Below are 15,011 nucleotides of genomic sequence, written 5' to 3' on the forward strand. Positions count from 1 at the left end.
AGCATATTTGACACTGAGATCTCACTTTGGTCTTGGGTTTTCTGCAGGTCTGACAATAATTCCTCCTGTGGGTGTCTGTTTTCACCATTCATGCCGCTTCTCTTATATCTGAAATGGGCTGAGAAACTGACTCCCATACAGAAGTCATTCACCATGTTGGTTTCAGCACTTCTTGGCCATCTACATATCCAAAAAATTATCTCCAAATTCTTTTCCATACACAGTAAATGCACAAATGCAAGTACTGGGGCTGCGTTGTGCAAGACCCTCTCTGCTCCCAAGCATATTTTTTAGAAGACCACAGAATCAGAGTTGTATGAGTTGGAAGGGATCCTTAGAAGCCACCTGATCCAGCCACCAGCAATGAACCTACACCTACAGCTCAGCCAGGTGCTCAGAGCCCTGTCTAACTTGACTTTGAGTGCCTCCAGGGACAGGGCAACCACCACCTCTCTGGGTGGTTGTGCCAGTGCCTCATCTCCCTTAGGCTGAAAAACTTCCTTATATCCAGTCTAAATCTCCCCTCTTTTAGTTTGAAACTTTCCAATTATCCTGTCACAGCAGATCCTGCTAAACAGTCTGACCCCTTCTTTCTTACAGCCCCCTGTAGATACTGGCAGGCCACACTCAGCTCTCCCCGGATCTTTCTCTTCTCCAGGCTGCACAGCCCCAGCTCTCTCAGCCTGTCTTCGTAGGGCAGGTGTTTCATCCCTTAGATCATTTCTGTGATCCTTGTGAACATCTGGACAGAGGCACTCTTACTATCTAGGCCCACAGCTCTCAGGAGCACAGTAGCACGCAGCCAGTCTGCGTGCAGAAGATGACACTTCCTCACCTTTTGCCAGACGCATCCTCACACACATTATGGAAAAGCCATGTCTGGTAATGTAATAATGCTAAGCATAAACTGCTAGTTAGATCTTCAAACACACCCAATATTGCACGGTTTAGGGAAAGATGCATGAGGCTCTGAGGACAGATTAGGGTCAACTGCAGGAAGTTCCATCCCAAACATTCTTTCCAGAATCTGGACTCAGAATGAATACGGTAGGAAACCCCCCCTAATAAGTCAAGCTCTTTCTTCTTTCACTAAATAAAACAAACATTTTTCTAACCTGTATTGTTTCTGGCTCTGCTTGCTGCTCAGCCCCTTACTATGACTTCAAAATTCCTCGCTGGGTGTTTGGCAGAGGGAGTATGATCTATAGCGTGACCTTGTAGTTCAGTGCACCGCTGTCATTCTGTATAATGCGCTGTAAAGCATAGCTTTTATTGGAAATGAAACTGCATAAACAAACACTCTTACTTTAATGTGAAGTAAAACATTTTGCATTACAAATGTGCAGGTTCAAGTTGGGAGAAATTAGCTACCAGAGAGCCAAAAATCAAGCAGCAATGCGCCTATATTATTGTGATCTTTTTAAAACACAGCCAGTGTCTAATAAATTCTGTTTCAGTTTCACAGCTTTTCATTAGGATGAAGATTTGTCTGCGCGCTGCAGAGAGCTGACGGGGATTAACCCCTCCTCTGGGGCTCTCCTCTTCCATCCAAGCTGCAGCCCCACTCCAGGCAGTCATTGCTCACGGGAAGCTGGGAGAAGCACAGCAGCTCCAGCTCTGCAAGGCCGATCAAAGATGGGCCGTGCTTCAGTTACTCAAGGGCAGTCTTTGTCTCCACCATGGTAGCCCTACTTTTCTTACATATGCTGGCTGACAGTTTGTTGAAAAACTATCTAGCTAATGCACGCACTCTAACACATGCTTTAATTTTGCACTTTTCAGCCCATTATTAACTGAGCCATCACCGTTTGTTCAGCATTCAAGGCTGGCTGCCTCCAGAGCTCTTAAAAAGCACTTGGGCAAAATTCACAGGCATCAGCCTTGCATACCATACAGCATGAGAGGTGACAGTAACAATTATGTGTCTGGAAGGAGACGCCCCAACCAGCTAACAGACAGTTAGCTAATATTATTCCAATGTGTCACTCAGGGAGGATAAATCTGCCCTGGTCGTCAACTGTGTGAAATGCTTGGATCGTTCGGCTAACTCTGGCAGTATCTTGCTGGTTGGGTTGGTTTTTGGTTATAGGCTCAGAGTCTTTTAGTCAGATGTTTGTGCCAGGACTCTCACCCACGGAAAATATCCCTGCCTTCTGAGGGACCGCAGTGCTCTTCTTAGCGGGTTCACAGCATCAGATCCCCAGCCCTCAACCTGCAGCACAGCATGCCAGCCCTGGGGAGCTTGTTTGCTTCAGAAAATACACCCCACCACAGAAAAAAAGGGTGAGAATAATGAAAAAGACAGAGCCACAGGATAGCAAGTACAACTGCTTTTGCCTTCCTCCATTACTTGAAGGCCATCCCTGCAATATGGATCTCATTAATGGCTCAGAGACAACACTGCAGAATTACAAGTTCAAGATGTTATTGGAAAAGCCACCCCATGACTCTTTTTCATGTCTTTTTTCTTTTTTAAAATTGTCTTTAAAACCAACTTTTAAAAAGTGATTATTTGGTGCATTGTAACACTGCCAGCAAGTGGGTTGCAAGTGAGCATCTGTGCACACAAACACACACAACGGACAGCACAGACACTCCACAGCTTTCCACTAAACAGAATAAAAAAGGCAAAAAGAAAGATACGTAATCTGGGTTTCAGCAGCAACAGAGCTGAGCTCCTGTCTGAAAGGCTCTGGATCAGGGTCAGTCACGTCATCTGTGTGGTACTTGCTTCTATAACAACAAAATCCAATGGTGTTAGACAGCCTGATGATAAAATACCATCTTCTCATGGAGAAATCATAGAATCATTTGAGCTGGAAGGGATCCTTAAAGGCCATCTGGTCCAACTCCCCTGCAATGAACAGGGACACCTACACTAGATCAGGTGCTCAGAGCCCCATCCAGCCTGACCTTGGGTGTCTCCAGGGATGGGGCATCCACCGCCTCTCTGGGCACCCTGTGCTAGTGCCTCACCACCCTTAGGCTATAAACTGTATTTCTTATATCCAGTCTAAATCTCTCCTCTTTTAGTTTGAATCCATTTTCCCTTGTCGTCTCCCAACACACTCTGCTAAGGAGTCTGCCCTCTTACAGTCTCCTGTAGATACTGACAGGCCACTCTCATCTCTCCCCAGAGCCGTCTCTTCTCCAGACTGCACAGCCACAGCTCTGTCAGCCTGTCCTCGTAGGAGAGGTGTTCCATCCCTGGGATTATTTTTGTGGCCCTCCTCTGGATGCACTTTGACAGGTCTGTGGCTCACCCAAATCCATGAACAAAGTCTGGAGCAGATACTGCATCATGTTTCTCCATTATTTGTGATGAGCTGCCCTCAGCCATCCTGATACTGTCTACTATAGAAAATACTGAATATTTCAAGTCTGCTTAGGTCTTTTCACACCACCAGTGCAAGAACATTAAACTCATCCCTTCAGCTTTGTGTTAGACATGCTTCACCAGATTATTTTTTAATTGCTTTTGTGTGTGTGTGCAAATCCCAAAGCATATGTGAAAATTAGGATTCCTGTCCCATGCCAGTCTGGGCACATGCCTCGTTTACATGCTCATTTAAAAATGTGAGTCTTGTCATTTCAATCTGTTACAGTAATTTAGCTCTAATGTGGAACTGCTGCCAGAGTTTTGAAGGGTTATTTTTCCTCTCCATGGATAAACTGCTCTACTGAGTGGTTACATTCCTACTTAATGGCATGAAGCCACTTAAAAGAGTTAACCTCCTCCATGCAAATGTTAACAATTTTCTGGTAATAGTATTCCACTAAAAATAAAATAAAATAGAAAATCAAGCACTGTTGCTACAGAACGTGTACCCTGAGCCACGGCACGGCGGCAGAGTGCTCTTCTGCTCACATCTGGGTCGCAGAAAGATGTGAGAACAGCCAGTTTGCTCTGGGTGAATTTGCAAGGGTGTACCGATAGCTTCATATAACTGTCTCTCACAATATCACCCATTCTTTCCCCTCTGCATAACATTATAGAGTGCATCACAGGAATCTGGTGCTATACTATGGCTAGAAGAGCATAGCAGTCTCAGAAACAGGTAGACAGCTCCAAGGCCAAGGCCGAGGCCCAGAGCTTACCAGAGTAAGCAGTGTGCTGGCAGCTGGGTGCCATGTCTGGAGACCTCAGTCCTGAGATGTACAATTTCATCTTGCAGATGCTGAGCTGAGTGGCCAGAGCAGTTGTCTTCAATTATGGTGAGAGCTAAAGGGTGGAGGGAAGCAAAGATGGTAACCAGAACTGGATAATGCTCTGCCAGCTCCTGAAAGTTTATATGTTTATTCATCTAGTCAGTCACCAAAACATCAAGCTTTTTCAAGAGAAAGCCAGACTTTGTATATGTCTGCGTGCAGTACAAGTGTACAAACTAATCTTCCTCCAAGATGGCAGTTAGCTGCAGTGGATGGCTGCAGTTCTGCTGTTTGTTATAAATAATACCCTCCTGGACACAGCCCAGGAATCTGGCATATGGACTGAGGCATTCAGAATTTCCCAAAAATTGTCATCAGGACTAACTCAGTGATTATTTTATGCACTGCACCAGAGTATGTGCTTCATAGCACACACTGTCCCCATCCTAAATGTAAATACTCCTCTTCTAAGTGTCACTTGTCAGGGGAGAGGACATCTGGGCAGGGAAGGATTTGGGTCAGAATAATATAATTTATAACAGAAGGACCATATTTCTGCTCAGTAAACATTGGCACGTTCTTAAGGAAATATTGATTAGATGGTGAAAAGCTTCGCTTTCTTCTTTGTGGAACAATTTACTCTAGCTATACTCTTCACAATGAAATATATTGTATATGAAGCAAGTGACAGGCAGGGAACATTAGCTCAGAGGATACTCAACACACCCACGTCTCCACTATTTGCCTCAAATCATACAAAACATCCCTTGGAGGTACAGACAGTGCCAGGGCCAGTAAGAAATCAGAGCTCTGCCACTGCCTTCCTCAGCACAAAGCCACCAGCAGGCACCTGCTGTGCTGGGCAGATGGAGGAGCTGGGCCAAATAACTCTGGATCTGTCCATGGGACCTTTCTTACCATGCAAGGGCAAGTCTCAGTGCAGGCACTCACGTGTCTGATGATTAATGGTTTTCCCTTTGTGGTATCAGGTCTGGTTAATTTGTAGATATCAATAGTTGACACTGCCCTTTTGCTTATATGTCTAAGCCATCTTGAAGACTCTGGGTGGCATTAAATAACTAAGCAGCTATGTGCAATAAAATAAATGTTTTGTATACACTAGCAGAACAGCATTCTTTAAGTGGCTGGAATCCCAAATAAAGCACAAATAAGCAGCCGCCCAACACCTTGAGACAGAACAAATCTGAGCCAGACAGACCATGGGCTCTTGGCCTTCCAGCGTGTAAGAAGTCAGTAACATTTGTTATAACTCACAGGAGAATGCTCTTCTCCTTCCTTGACTAAAGCTTTGTTTTTCTCAACTGATTTCCACTCTTAATGAAGCACACGGGAGATAAAAATCACAACAGATTGTTCACGAGACAGCTGTCAAAGACTCCTATTTTCCTGCAAACTTAGAGACAGCCTGCAATTACATAAATAAACATAATATTTTTATGTCATTATGGATAATTTTTCTGCCTCTGACACTGATGAAGACTTTGAGTAACTACTACATAATTTATACCTGCTTCAGGTAAGGCTGATTTGCCAGAACTATAACTGTTCCTAGAAATAGCATTTATTTCTCCCTTTTGCACTGTCCTCTCCTATTTACCACCTGAAAATCTGGTTTGGAATAGTCAGCATATAGATCTGTAAGAGTCATATGTGGTCAAACAAAGAACATGACCTTTAAAATATATTTGAAGTATTGTCCCAAAATAATAAGTCATATTTATTTATCTAGAATCTGTCTCACACATGCAAAGTATCAAGAGTCATTTGAAACTTAAAGATTCATAATAAAGTTCTGAACAAGAAAAATAAAGGCCATGAACATACGCTTACGACCACTCTATAATTATCAACAAGGCTTTCTTTATGTAACGTCTTGTTTCTCTTAGTTGCTGCTTTAGTTAAATCCACACAGGACTACAGAAAGGGAAACATCTCAGTTCCTGTATAAAATACAATCTTTTCCCTCGATGGCAAGAGGAAAATCATGATGCATAAGAATTCTTTAATATATTTGCCTTTAGAGTTTATTGACTTTACTTCTACTGGTATTTTACCATGTAGGAATAACATTCAGTTACCCAAACTGAATCCTTGCAGACTTAAAAACCCATCCATTCAGCGACATTTTTGAACAAGTCGTATTAATTTAAGCAGCATGAAGCTCTCTGGGCAGAGCACACTGGGTCAGCCAGATGTAGTTTGAAGGCTTTCTTTCTTGAATAATAAAGCCTAAAAATGTGTGCTATAAATCAGGATCCAGTGAGTGAAAGGTGGAGCAAACACCCCTCTGGGATCAAGTTAAATCAAGATAGTACTTGAATTTGTATCATCCTAGAATATCTTTCAAATTTATTTATGAGGTAGCTAACTGATTTTACCTCATCCATGCGCGGCTGCTGTCCAGCTCTACGTCAGGAGCTCCAAGCTGCCTATATATGAGCGGCAGCAGCTCGTGCTCCATTGGGAAGAGGTTACCATTGATGGATATGGTTTTGATTTTGGAAGAGCGAGCTGTCTGTCTTTATCATGGATTAAGGTATCCTGCAAGGTACGCACACGCCGCGCTCCAAGCAGCCCCACAGCCAAACCCTCCATCTGGTTCCCATAACGCTCCCCAGCTACATTTCATCTCATAAGCCGGGGAGACGACACAAGATTAAAAGCAGGCCCATGGGTGATGGATTTCAGGAGTTGGGGCAGGTATTCTAATTATGTAACACATGTAGTCATTTCTGGTACATAAATTGGCTTCTTACCGGTGTGTATTTTATTGGTACCGATCTCTCAAAGAACAGGCACTTTAAACAGCATCAGCCTGCATGGATGCAAAAAGGGGAGGAAAACTCTTGTGTTTTGTCCATTCCGTCTGGTCTTTAACTGCCTTGCAACACCAGGAGAGCAGCAGGCAGCAGCCCAAGCCCTCGCAGCTGTGAAGGTCAAAGATGTGCTGCAGGACTCGCCGTTCCTGAGAGCCACCATACACATCCTGGCAGCACTGCTCACCTTTCTACAACTGCCTGAAAGGAGGTTGTGGTGGGGTGGGAGTCAGCCTCTTCTCATAGGTAACAGCAAAGGGACATGAGGAAGTGGCCTCAAGTTGCAGTACAGGAGGCTCAGGTAAGATATTAGGAAAATTTTCTTCTCAGAAAAAGTGGTGAGGTATTGGCACAGGCTGCCCAGGAGGGTGGTGGAGTCGGCGTCCTTGGAGGTATTCAAGAAACATCTAATGAGGCACTGAGGGACATGGTTAGCGGGCATGGCGGGGTGGGCTGACAGTTAGACATAATGATCTTAGTGGTCTTTTTCAACCGTAACGATTCAGTGTTGCCTCAGCTCACACCGTCACTCAGTGTCAGGTGGGATTCAGGCTGCAAGCTTGCTAACTGGTAGATTCTATTACAGATCTGGGGACATTTTTACCCCCAAGGTCTGATTTAGCATTGCTGTAGGCACTATTTCAAAAGAGAATCCATACAGCAAGCACTACACTTGCTTAGCAACATATTTCCGAGTATGGTTGAAGGTACTTCCATTGTTTTTTGAAATAAAAATGATTTATTTAGGCCCACATTCAGGAATATCATGTAGCTATAAGTTTAAAATAAAATAAGCTAGAAGTAGAATAAAATAAATCATCAGAAGTATGCTGAAATATCTGGCAAGGAAAGTTTCTGAACTCACTTCAATGGACTTCTGACACAGTTAACACATGGCAAAATTAATGAGCATCCTAATGCAAGGAACCACGTGGGTGCTGCAGTAAATAAGAGGTTAATGGGTTCTCTGAGTTGAAAACTTAGAAGTTTAAAATGTAACTCCTCCAAAATCAAAACGTAGTTTGCTAGAAATGGTGCAAGGCAAGATAATGGTGCAAACTGTTCCCCTATCCTAACAAAGTATCAGCCTTTCCAACTATCAAGCCCAGCAGATAACTGGTTCATCAAGCAGAACTCTAAACTTGTAATGATTTTGCAGCTGGTGTTGTGTCAGAATCCTGTCCTAGGAACACTCATACATGTAGCAAGCCCCCACCCAGGCTGGGCACTTGCCTCCACAATGAACACTAAAGCCATCAGCTCCAAGGCTTCTTCTTCTCCAGCCAACACCACGAAAGTAGCAAACTGCTGCTACAACACACAGCAGCCCTGAAACCTCACCAGGTTCCCTTCACCTCACAGGGAGATAGATGGGAGCAGATGTCCTTCGTCACTTATACTTCAAACCAGTGGGTCAACAGAATACCTGCACGTTTGGGATGATCCTCGTTTCTCCCAAAAAGGAATCCAGAGCTTCCACCTGTTTGACATCAAAGGAGCATTTCACAGAGCTCACTATTTAACCAAATTCACCTTACAGGATGATTCTTTCTTATCCCCCAGGAGGGCACAACTCCAAGATTGTTGAAAAGTTCAGCAGGGGACGACATTACACTGCTTCTGTGTGCATTGTAGCCCTATATTTATGTATGCATTTAGTTACAGATTATTTCCATGGCTGGTTTTCTTTTTCAGCAGTCTGTGTAAATTCTTTCAGGATGACATTAAATCATTCAGCTGCACCCATTGTGTTGGACTGAATATAGCACAGACCAAAGAACATATAGGCTGAGTGCCACTCCATCTCTTAGGAATTACATGCTTGCTAGAAGTAAATTATGGTGTGTTATAACACAAAAACATTGTCACAAGCTATTTGTGGCTAAACACCAAAACAAAGTAATATGCGGCAACATCTGATACACAACTGACTTAAAGACATTTGCTCTAAGGAATTAGTTGCTAACCAAAATGGTTGCCATTAACATGTTTCATAACAGAACTTTGCAGAAAGGCAAAGCAGAGCAGCTCATGTGGCCACAAGAAGCCCCATCCTTAGCTGGCACAGAGCTTGGCCACCCCTCGCCCCATCCACCCCACCCAAGCATTGGGAGCCAGAGCCTCCATCTTGCACTCCAGCTCCATGCTGATCTGTATGGAGCCCAGCAATACCCATATGCTCCAAACTGCTCTCATTTACTTTTCCATTTCTTTTCACCCCATTTGTTTCCCCAAGCCCTCTGGAGCCATCCTGACCAAAGCCCTGGATGCTATCGCAATACAAATAGTTTGAGGTGAAAAGGGCTCCGTTCTGAAAATGGAAGTTGTTGGACTCTTGGAAAGAATTTGAACCTTTCTAGAATAAATAAAACATCTTATATGTTATTCAAGTAACTCACTTTCATCTCTCTTTTTATTTCCTTAAAGTTAATTGGAAAGAAAGAAAGAAGTAACCAGGACGCATTCCAGGAGTCTCTTTGGTATAAATCAGGCAGCATGCACTGCAGACCAGTAACAATGAAATGACCCCTTAAAATATTGTGTGTCCTGCCAAGCATAACTTCTTCAAACTCCTTAAGCTTTACTACTGGCCAAAATCTGAGAGCTGAAAGCCTGTCTTTTCCTAGTTGAAGCTGAGATACAATTCAGAGAAAGGAAAATAGAGGCATCCCACCTCTGTTGCTGCCTGCAGTAGAAAAGCAAGTCCAAGAGCTAAGGAAGAGCAATTCTCAGCCTCCCAAACTGTGATAAGGGATTAGGCCAACAGAACCCCACTGGGAGCTGGGGTATCTCTCTTTGCCAGCATGCCTGTGGAACTGTACTTCCTTGCCGTGATTGGCCCATTCACTTCCAGACAGGATCCAGTCCCTAGTGAGCCAGAAGCAAGGGAGAGGACAGCAAGGTGGGAGGGGCTCATGAGGGACTTATCTGCACTCTGCTCCATCCCTGCAGTAACCAGAACCACAAAGCCCAGTGGTTCTATTCAAATGTGGCTGGAAGACAAATACCAATGAGTTTTGCTCCCCCCACTCTTCAAGCTTACACTTTGTTACCACAATGCCGGGAATGGATGCTAAAGGGCCACAGGGAACACAAGCAGTGCCTAACAGGAGGCAGGAAATGGGGAAAACAAAAAGGAGGTTTCTTTTTGCTCCTCCCATGTTACCCAGTCATTCAGAACAAGAAAACCACTGAGAAAATAATCCATAATTCACTCTTAGATAGAACCTACTGTTAGAGCAAATCAGAGCAGTTTATGACTATTAAATATTTGGTATGCATCTGCAGAGGAAAAAACACATCAGAAGATCAGGAGACAATGTGTGTAAGTACGTACTGCACGCACAACGGTGGGCATCACTGAGAATATGGAACATACTCAGGAAGGACAACCAGAACACCTGGGACATGAAATTTTTCATATCAAAAGATTGCAGAAAATAGCTCATCTCCAACACGTTTTCTTTCAGCCCCTTTCTGTTAGACAAACAATAGTGGTAATAGCCCTCTCCACAATCCCTTCCTTCAGAACAAAGCAAGGTCGGTTTGACTGTGGCATTAAACAGATCTCCTGTTTTGGAAGGAGAAAACCCCCCTCCTTCTTCTACCTCTCCTGCTTGAAGAACTCAGGGCTCTGGGCAGTTCTTAACAGCCACACTCAAGAAAGAAGATCTGAAACTGGGCAAACAACGTATGGTGTTACCTTCCCCTTCCCTCTGCACACCTGACTGCTGCAAATGCTGAAGTGTGAGCAGATACTTGTGGCTCCTGCAGCTTCTTTTTAGTATCTCTGCCAGTGTTTATATTTATACACTTATATATGCTTACATACATAATCCTATATGTAAAATCACCACTGCACCAAACGAGAAAATGTTTTACCACGTGCAGTGAGGCCGCTGACTAACCTGCGTGAGGATGGTCAGTCACAGACCAAGCAAAAGACACAGACCACAGGGATGAAGCACCCATTCCACAGGTTCCCACAGCCCTCCTTCCACTCCGCCTCGCAGCGTAGATCACAAAATAAGCTGCTGCCATCTTATGGAAGAGGCTTTGTAAAGCATTTGACCTAAAAGCTTTTTCCCCTTTGCTGCTTTTCTCATGTTATTTGGTTTGCAGTGTAACTAATAATGACTTCTTAAACTAAAAATAATAAATAAATTCCTTGATTTAGAACGATCTGCCTACTGTGGTGAATTCTGCTTTGTGGAAGTTGCTTCAGCTTTGATTTTCCTGTGTTAGTCAGAGCACTGTGACAGGGCAGCACAACGCCTCACACAAGGCTCCTTGTGCCACCCAACAAAGCCAGCTGGGGCCCATCAGCCTCTGCAGGATAAAGTCATCACTTCTGCTCCATCTTTAGCAAGCCATTCTCTGTGCTCCATCTCTGGCCTTCTCTGCACAGCCAGCAGAACCAGTTTAACTAAAGGTGTAATTTTTAATGTGCTTACTAGGATAAGTGAGAGTATCCAGCTAAGCCTGAATCCAGCACGTACACCAGGCTGTAATTTCTCCACCTGTAAGGCACAAAGAGCTGCATATGCAGGACTACAGGGAGCTTTACTGGGATACGCTGTGTACAGTTCCAAATATATATATATATATATATATATATATATATATATATCTTTAAATGCTGTTTATTAGACATAGGTCTCATCAGGAAAATATTTTCCCCTCTTTAGAGAAAGTGCAACGTAAGCAGTAAGAGAAATGATGCAGGTTTTAAAGGAGTTTGATCCTTCATCAGTATCAGGCAGTCTAAAGAAAAATCCTGTACAAGAGCATATGCATCCAGCACATCACCTCTACATTGTCCTAAGAACAAAACTCTCCCTGAGGTCTGCTAAAATCCACTGGAAGAATAATGGTGCCCTCTCTCTTACCTCAAGCCACACTGTAACAACTGTACTCAGCCACCCTTGGATACACAAACCAATGGCTCCTGGGTCAAGCCATAATCCCTATTTCCCCCTATTCCAAGTGTCACTATGTGAAGTTCATACACAGCATCACCACGTTTTTAAGAAGCCACAGATACCACACTGGAGGAAAAGAACCACTTCACTTCATGTTTGCACCAGATGGGACCTCAGGCATGTCGGTTCAAGCTGAAGGTTTCTTTGTCCTTGACAAATTTCACTTGAAAAATTGTATCCAAATACTTAAAAGTGAGTTTGCCACCTCACCACCCAAATGGTTCTGCAGAAATGAATACCAGTCTTGCAGTGACTTTGCAACTCTACCCATCTCAAAGGGATGTAAAGAGCAAATGACCTGGAGAGCTCCACACTACGATAATGAAGAGCTGCAGATGCCTGAGACAAATGGACTATCTTCTTTCTCTTTTATCACTTTGCAAAGTCTAGTTTTGCAGCACTCCTTAGTTATGCCTACAAATATCTTATTACAATGTTCATGTTGTTCTTTAGATAAAAATTCCAGCACTTCCATTGCTCCATATTAACTGAGAAATATAAAATTTCAGTTAGGAAAGAGGCTGTGGTTTCAAGGGTCCACTTAGTCCCTAATCGGAGCATAAAGGAAAGATTTTATATATATAAAGATATGAAAAACACATTGACTTTTGTCTTTTTAAACTTCCCTACCAGCTCCCCCAAGCAGCTCCACTTAAGCCGGTCTTTCTGTGGTGCCCAGTGTTTTCTTTGGCAAATTTGGAGAGCTGAGCTTTGGGATAAAAGTAAATTGCACCAAAAGACCAGAACGGGATTAGGAGATTCAACAGGAGTTCATAAAAGTCAGTCACACACAAGGAAAAGGGGAATTTTTCAATGGGTTGTTTTAAAGATAGAAGCTCTTGAGGAGAGTTCTGCTTGGTGATAACTCCTCTAACTAAGGCAAAGCCTACAGGAAAGTCTGTGCGGGAGGCAGAGGACATAGAAAATGAGAACACAAATTCGCAGCTTAAATGCATTTTACACATGATTTGCTGTTATTTTTCTTCTAGGGCTTACATGCATTTGAGCAATGGCACAGACCTCCTACAAATGGGCTTTGCTGACAGTTTGTCTTGCAGCCAGTTTGGGGTTGATAGAGGCAGAGAGATAGACAGCATCTTTAACCTCACAGGGCTACTTCTCTTCCTTTGTTCCTCTTCCGAAGTTGCTCCCTCACTTCCCCATATTGGTTATGCCATACAAGTGCTCAGAGTGAATTTGCAGTCCTAGTTCTGCACTGTATTTATCCTAAAAAGCAGAAAATATTAAAAAGGCATCGCTTTGCAATGAGCAACTTTCTAGCCCAGCAAGAAATTTAATTGCTTTTTTCATTTCTACCTGTCATGAACAAGGCAGCCTTCAGCCTGGTTCCGTTCAGCATGGATGCATCACCTGCAATGCTGCTGTCAGCAGCAGACCCAGTGAAAGGAGATAAAGCCAAGCAGGAGGAAAAGCACCCCCTGGTAAGGTTCCAAAAAACAGTGGAAGAGGTGATCTGTGGAAGCAAAAATGTATATGTAGATTATAATATAATAGAATCATTTGATTTGGAAAGGACCCTTAAATGTCACGGGGTCCAACTCCCCTGCAATGAACAGGGACACCCACACTGGATCAGATGCTCAGAGCCCCGTCCAGCCTGACCTTGGGGGTCTCCAGGGATGGAGCACCAACCTGTGGCAGTGCCTCCCCACCCTTAGTGTAAGAAACATCTTCCTTATATCCAGTCTAAGTCTCCCCTCTTTCAGTTTGAAACGTTTCCCTCTGTCCTGACACAACACACCCCCCTAAAGAATCTGCCCCCTTCTTTCTTATAGCCCCCTATAGATACTGAAAGGAGGGAAAACTGAGCATGAAAAGATGGCTTTTTCTTTCTGTTTAAAGGACAAAGAGAGGCAAGCAACATATTCCTATGCTTGAACTCACCCTCTGGCTTGGTCTAAAGAAACCTGTTAGCTTTCCCATCATATTTCATCACACATTTGTTCACACCCAGAAAAAGCAATGCACCGCACCAACAACATGACTGCAGCCTTTCCACAGAGCTGAGAAAGGACCTCCCTGCTTGAACACTTGGCTCTTCCAGCTCAACCTGTTAATTTAACACCTTCTCTCTCCTCCAAGCTTTGTCTCAAACTCTAAGTTACAGAAAAGACCGTATGAGTAATGCCTGCAGAGTCTTGAAAACCCATAATTTCTTAGTTCAAACATTACTGCCAAAGCTTGAATGCTGTTAGTGCTCCAACAGATTATCATGAAAACCATTGGAAAGACCATTATTAACACTTACCTAAAAACACAGAAGGTTCTATACTAAGTTCAGCTCTCCAGTTTTTTTTCCACCCCCCTCCCTACACTGACTCTGCTGCATTGGAGCTCAGGCCCATGGGACTCAGCTGTCCTCCAATTCCACGTCAGGATGAAGCAGAACCTGCAGCTGTGCCCCATGCCATTTCTCTTACCTAGTGTCTCCTAACCCTCCAAATGCAAATTACTCAAATTCATTCTAACACAATTAGCCACATGCCTTCCTGCGCTCATGCAGTTAAGATACAGGAGGATTTAGCCAACAGTGCTGTCAGGAGTATTTGGAAGTGCAATCTTACAGGGAAATAGATAGTGAAAGACCCTGCCCTTTCCTGGCTGGAGGAACATACCCACAAGAAACCAGATCTTAATTTGTGGTTTGAGTAGCACACAAATAAATAAATAAATAAAATGTAATTTCAACCTTGAGATCTTCACTTTACCTTCCAGCCAGCCAACATGCCCAACCTCCAGTCCCCAGGCACAGTGACACACCTGGGGTCACCATCACGGCCGTCTCTCAGCCCGTGCTCCAATGAGTACATAGATGCCTTTAACTGCATTAAAGCTCAGAGCTGCGCAGGTTGTCAGTGCTCTCACAGCAGTGCCCATACACACAGCAAGCACTGCGCTGCTGGGCCGCTCTGCAGCTTTGGCTTAGAGGAAGGGTACAGCTCACCCACCTCTGAGATCCGAGTATGGTCGACCACCTCAATCCCTCCCCTCCTGAGCAACATAAGCTGCTTCTCCAAATGAA

Source organism: Coturnix japonica, chromosome 2 (genome assembly GCF_001577835.2).
Source record: "Coturnix japonica isolate 7356 chromosome 2, Coturnix japonica 2.1, whole genome shotgun sequence".
NCBI classification, from domain to species: Eukaryota; Metazoa; Chordata; class Aves; order Galliformes; family Phasianidae; genus Coturnix; species Coturnix japonica.